At 41.9% G+C, this 6,940-nt stretch overlaps 1 non-coding gene across 1 annotated transcript; it reads left to right on the top strand.

Moving 5' to 3' along the window:
• The first annotated feature begins 1,674 nt into the window (after positions 1–1,674).
• LOC144684091 (U1 spliceosomal RNA) lies at positions 1,675–1,833 on the top strand. Its single transcript, XR_013577387.1, has one exon. It is a non-coding gene; the product is annotated as a U1 spliceosomal RNA (small nuclear RNA).
• Positions 1,834–6,940: the final 5,107 nt, after the last annotated feature.

Raw genomic sequence — 6,940 nt, 5'->3', positions numbered from 1 at the left:
GGCATTTGAATGTTGCCAGGACACCAAGCACTGACCTGCATGATGCACTGGCTATAGTCACACACCAGCTGTACATTAAGGATGTGGAATCCCTTTAGGTTCTGGCACAGGGCAGAAGTAACATGCAGTGCTGACAAAATATGCAGTCAGAGGTACCCTGCTCCAGGGGTAAGCCTACAAACCTTGCAAACCCTAGTGCTCTCTCTGCCTGCTTCTCTCTGGCAGGAAAGAATGAAATGAAGTTCTCTCTCTTTGAATAGAGGGAGCCTCAGTGATCTCCCTTATGCAACAGTGAACTATAAACTACAAGATATTGCTAATATCTCCAGCAATAGCTTAGAAGGTCCTGAATGCATAAAAGTTCATAGTCAGTCACCTTCACAACCACTGGCAATGCGGTACTTGCTCTACTCTGAGGTTGGAGTCGTAGCCGCAGCAGGTGGCAGATTTCAGTGAGGACCTCTGTGGTGAAGCATAGATGCCTCAAACATTGATCATTGCTGTGGTTCAGGTAGGACAATTCTATACTGCAATGTGGCTTCCGCTGGGAGCCTTTTTCTCACCTAGCAGCTTGCCCACTCTGTATGGCCTCTGTTTATTCTCCCAGTCATACTCAATTTCAAGAGGAAAACCTACTAGTGCACCAATGTGTGTAAGCAATGAGATTAGCAAAAAATACTTCAATACCACACCACTCCTTGTAGAATTTTGAAACTTGAAACAATTATGGAAAGCAACAAAAACTTGTAGAATTACTGTAACAGGTATAAGAAATCAACCAGTAACTAACATGTAAGTAATTGATGATCCATTCAAATAACATTGGCGGGGTATCCTTCATGTTGCTCAAGGCATAGCAAATGTGCAGCCTTAACTGAGAGCATCAGCAAGAGTGCAGAACTTTAAAATGGCAGCACAAGCATCAAACCAACATAAGCAACTATGTCATGAAGTGCGTGCTCTGCATACTTCCAGCGCACATCAGAGGTGTGCACGCACACCGCAGACCCCATTTTCAATGCTTAACAACACTGGTTGCAAGGAAGCGCTACCGACCCTAATTTCTCATCCTAGGACTAGGGGACATAGCCTAATGTCTAGAGTCAGGCTTTTCAGTAGTGGATTTAGGAAACACTTCTACATGCAAGGTATGGTAGAAGTTTGCAACTCTCTTCCACAAAAAGCAGTTGATGCTAGGTCAATTATTAATTTAGGGTTTGAAATTGACAGATTTTTGTTAACCAAAGGTATTAAGGGGTATGAGCAAAGGCAGGTATCTGAAGTTTGGTAACAAGTCAGCCATGATCTCAATGAACAGCAGGACAGGATCAAGGGGCCAAAAGACTATTCCTGTTGTTTTGTTCCACCCCTTTAACATTCCATGTTCTCCTCTTACACTTCCTCCTCTCTGTCTCGAATCTCTCCAGCACTTCCATCAACCTATTCTTTCTTCTCACCACCAATTTTCTAGAGAACAAGCTTCTGCTAGCCTTATCCACTGATGTCCCCTGTCCTCCTTGCCTTTCTCTGGCGCAAAGCCTTCAATATTCTTCAGCAATTTTGATTTTTTGACATATTTTCCTGGGGCTTCCTGGTGTGTTCTATTTGATATCACAGTTCTTTCATTTATTTTTCAGCTGTTTAGTCTTCCTTATCTCAGAACAATAAATAGGTACAACAACAGGAGGGGAGAGACCATGATCATGAAGGTGGTTCTACCAGGACGAGGCTAGCCCATTGCACTTCGCCTGCAACGCCTGCGATGTCCCCAAATGCGGGATACTCAACTGCAAAATTTGTGGTAGTGGGGGACTGCGTTCGCGCTCCCCCCTGATTTACAATTCAAATAATAGATTTTGTATCTTTCACCTTTTTTTCTATTTCGATTCAGAAACGTTTTCCAAAAGAACAGGAGAATAAATAATCTTTACCACACTGGAATGTCAGGACAGGAGAGACAGTAAGCTATAGTAGGAAAGAGACACAAAAGGGGAGCATAGGTTGGGGGTGTGAATCAAAGATCTAGAAACAAGGAGGGTGGTAAGAGACAACCAGTGATAGACCTAACAAGACCATCACCAAGAAGAGAGAATCTCTTCTTGTCATTCAATGGCATTACCTTAGCTGAATCCCCCAGTACCACCCACCAACCAACACACCATTGACGTGAAACTTAACTGGACCAGTCGTATAAATACTGTGGCTACAACAGCACAGCAGAGGCCAGGAATTCTACCAAAGGAAGTAACCCACCTCCTGACTCCTCAAAGTCTGTCCACCATCTACAAGGCACAAGTCAGGAGTGTGATGGAATACTCTCCACTTGCTTGGGCTAATGCAGCTCCAACACTCAAGAAACGCATCACCATCCAGGACAGAGTAGTTCAATTGATTGGCACCACTTTAAATATTGACTTCCTCTATCACAGGCAGACAGTGGCAACAGTGTGTACTATTCACAAGATGCACTGCAGCAACTCGCCAAGGCTCCTTTAAAATCACTTTCAAACCCGTGGCCTCCAAGTGCATGGGAACACCACCATCTGCAAGCATACCACTAAGCAATCATACCATCCTGATTTGGAAATATAATACCATTCCTTCATCGTCATTGGGTCAAAATCCCGGAACTCCCTCCCTAACAACATTGTGGGTGTGGGTGTATACCACATGGATTGCAGCGAACCACCACCTTCTCAAGGACAATTAGGGATGGACAATAAATGCTGAGCGATGCTCACAGCCCATGAACAAATTTTAAAAGGCAGAGACCCAGCTAGGTGGAATGGATACAGAAAAATAGATACAGGAAATTGTGTTCAAAGCAAAACAGCGATTACATAGGAACATCAACCAATGTTTCATTTGAAGGACCAAAACGAAAATCGGGGCATGATGGCAGAGACCAGGGAACAGAAAGAAAACATGATACCAGGCAGAGGGGAGAAGAAGAGAAGCCAGTCAGACAGAATTACAGAAACACAAACATTGGCAGTAGACAGGACTTACCAATAGCTTCTCACATAGTACATCATTGTACTTCTCTTTGAGGAAAATAATTCAATTACAAACAATAAACTAAAATACTTCATACTTGCCTGCTGTTCTTGTATTGCTTTACGCTGAACCTCAATAGTTTGTTTATTTTCCTGCAATTTTTTATCTTTTTGCCAAAGTTCATTATCCATGGCTAATTTCCACCTCTTAATTTTCTCAGCCTCATGGAACAGTTTTGTGTACAGTTGGCTTATGTGTTCAGTGTTCTATTGAAAATTATTGTAAACATGTTAGCAATTCTTGGGTCCTCTATGAGACTATAAACACCCAATCACTATTTGAGTAATCAAAAAATTACCCTAAATTAAGCAGAAACAAATTTCAGGTACATATTATTGGATGCTGATATCAACTTCAACCATAAAACTGAATGATCAAAGGTCTTTCTTCAGGAAGTTTCTCTTACAAAATTCTTACAAAGTTTTATCTTGCATTAAGAGTACACTGTTCTTTTAATGCATGATTGCATCATTTTATTGGTGAATAAAATGGGCTGTTGTTTTGGGGCGGCCTATTTTTAAGTCACTCTATTTGAAACTGACTTTTGTTATGGCGGGAGAGGGTGGGGGGATACGCAAGCAATACGCCTCCATAAAATTCAGCCCTCAGATCCAAAGTGAATGCACACTTTCAATTCCAGATTTGCCCAGTGATTTAGTCTATGCCCATTTGTAAATTTTTCTTTTTCAGATAGCATGTTTGATTATTCGAGGGCTGCCAAGTTATGCTGTGATTTTACTGTGGGGTAGGGCAAGGAGACAGGTTCCAAGTCTACCTCAGCCAGAACAGATATTGAACCCTATGCTATTGCTGCAATTCTGAATCAAATGCTAGCTGCCTCACCAACTGAGCTCAGTATCTTTCATCAGAGTTGAAGACTAAAAGACATGTATACTGACAATACCCAGCTTCACTGCACCGCCATCTCATAGTCATAGAGTCATAGAATTCTACAGCACAGAAAAAGGCCCTTTGGCCCATCGAGTCTACGCTGGTCAAACAAGCACCTAACTATTCGAATCCCATTTTCCAGCACTAGGCCTATAGCCTTGTATGCCATGGCATCACAAGTGCACATCCAAATACTTCTTAAATGTTATGAGGGTTTCTGCCTCTACCACCTTTTCAGGCAGTGAGTTCCAGATTCCCACCACCCTCTGGGTGAAAAAATTCTTCCTCACATTCCCTCTAAACCTCCTGCCCCTTACCTTAAATCAATGCCCCCTGGTTATTAATCCCTCCACCAAGGGGAAAAGTTCCTTCCTGTCTACCCTATCTATGCCCCTCACAATTTTATACACCTCAATCATGTCCCCCCTCAGTCTTCTCTGCTCCAGGGAAAATAACCCCAGTCTATCCAATCTCTCCTCATAAATGAAACTCTCCAGCCCAGGCACCATCCTGGTAAATCTCCTCTGCACTCTCTCTAGTGCAATCACATCCTTCCTATAAAGCGGATTCCAGAACTGCACGCAACACTCTAGCTGCGGCCTAACCAATGTTTCATACAGTTCCAGCATAACCTCCCTGCTCTTATATTCTATGCCTCAGCTAATAAAGGCAAGTATCCTATATACCTTCTTAACCACCTTATCTACCTGTCCCACTACCTTAAGGGACCGGTGAACATGCACACCAAGGTCCCTCTGATCCTCAGTACTTCCCAGGGTCCTACCATTCATCATGTATTCCCGTGACTTGTTTGTCCTGCCCCAGTGCATCACCTCACACATATCCAGATTGAATTCCATTTGCTATTGATCAGACCATCTGACCAGCCATCTATATCCTCCTGTAATCTAAGGCTATCTTCCTCACTACTTACCACCCCACCAATTTTCGTGTCATCCGTGAACTTACTGATCAACCCTCCTACGTTCAAGTCTAAATCGTTTATATATACCACAAACAACAAGAGACCCAACACTGATCCCTGTGGAACCCCACTGGACACAGGCATCCAGTCATAAAAACACCTCTCGACCATCACCCTCTGCTTCCTGCTACTCAGCCAGTTCTGGATCCAATTAGCCAAATTGCCTTGGATCCCATGGGCTCTTACCTTCATTATCAGGATCTTATCAAAAGCTTATCAAAATCTTATCAAAATCTCTCTCAACTCCTCCATTCTTGTTAAATTATCAAACTGCTTATGTGAAATCCTGTGCTGGATGAGCAGAAATTTGCTCTAATTAAATATTGGGAAGAATGAAGCCATTGCTTTTCATCTCCGCTCCAAACTCGGTTCCCAGCTACTGGCTTATTCCCTCTCCCAGGCAACAGCCTGACATTAAGCCAGTCTGTTCGCAACCTTGGTGTCACATCTGATCCTGAGATGATCTTCCAACCTCATAATTGTGCCATCACTAAGACCAGATATTTCCACCTCCGTAACAATGCCTGACTTTGTCCTTTTCTCAACTAATCTACTGCTAAAACCCTCATTCACGCCTTCGTTATTTCTAGACTGCACTATTCCAATACACTCTTACCTAGTCTCTTACATTCTATCTTCCATAAACTTAAGTGATTCGAAAATCTGCTGCCCATGTCTTCAATCGCACCAAATCCCGTTCTCCTTTCATCCCCATGCTCACTCTCCACATTGGCTCCCAGTCAAGCAACACCTTGATTTTAGAATTCTCATCCTTGATAAATGACTCCACAGTCTCGCCCCTCCGTTAGTCTGCAATCTCATCCAGCCTCATAATCCTCCAAGATATCTGCGTTCCTCTAATTCTGGCTTCTTGAACATCCCCAATTTTAAACAGTCCATCATTGGTAGCTGCACCTTCAGTTCTCTAGGCCCTAAGCTCTGGAATATCTTCCCTAAATCTTTCTGCCTCTTTACCTTGCTTTCCTTCTTTAAGACACTCCTTAACACCTACTCCTTTGACCAAGCTTTTGGTCATCTAACTTAATTTCTCCTTATGTCACTAGATGTCATATTTTGTTTTATAATGCTTCTGTGAAATGCCTTGGGGTGCTTTATTATTTTAAAGGCACTATATAAATACAAGTTGTTATTGTTGATGTTAAATGGCCAACCCACCTCCTGGCCGGTGATTAGGTGCTCACTCCTCATTCCGCCCCTGTTAAAACCAGAAAGTGGACAGGTTTGAGACGGGTTGGTCTCCTTTTTCTGATTTTTAGCTTTTCAACCTCCTCTCAAACAAAACCCGCCCTTATTAGGGGTGTTACAATTCCCTCCATAATTTCCAAAATACACTTCTCATGAACAAGGCTTCGTGCTTGCAGTTCACAACTAGAATATTTATCCTAATATGTACGTAGGCTTCAAATGTTTGAAACATTTCCACATTGATGAGCATGGGACACATTAGGCCTGGATAAAGCCTCAGCACTCTGTTTCTAAAAATGCAGGGCACCACTCCACAAGGCTATATATAGCATGGACCAAAATGGCCCACAAATGCAAAACGTTTTGTTCCAAAGTAAATGCAAGCCCTGTGTTTTTCACCATTAGCATTCAAGGATTATTCTTGGTGTACAGAGAACAATAAAATTCAGAATGATCAATTATTGCTGGTTCAGTTGCCACTGTTTTCAAATGACTAACCTCTTTTTCCACACAGCGCATCTTCTGTGGCTTTAGTAAAATAGGATCTATAAAATCTAAAAAAAAAACCTTGCTTAGAAAGTTAAAATTAATGAAAGATTTAATAGTTTTCTTTGAACAAAATTCTTCACACATTATGTATTTTTGCTACAAAATAGCAAAGAAGCAGGGCTTCTCAAAATTTTCATTGTTGAGCAGGCAAGTTTTTTTTTGCAAAAATATACTTTATTCACAAAATATCTTCAACAACATTTCAAACCATTTCAAAATCACCATCACAAAAATACAATCAGGTTCAACTTT

The sequence above is a fragment of the Cetorhinus maximus genome, chromosome 8, assembly GCF_964194155.1.
Source record: "Cetorhinus maximus chromosome 8, sCetMax3.hap1.1, whole genome shotgun sequence".
Classification (NCBI taxonomy): Eukaryota; Metazoa; Chordata; class Chondrichthyes; order Lamniformes; family Cetorhinidae; genus Cetorhinus; species Cetorhinus maximus.
This window is presented reverse-complemented; position numbering and strand designations above follow the sequence as displayed.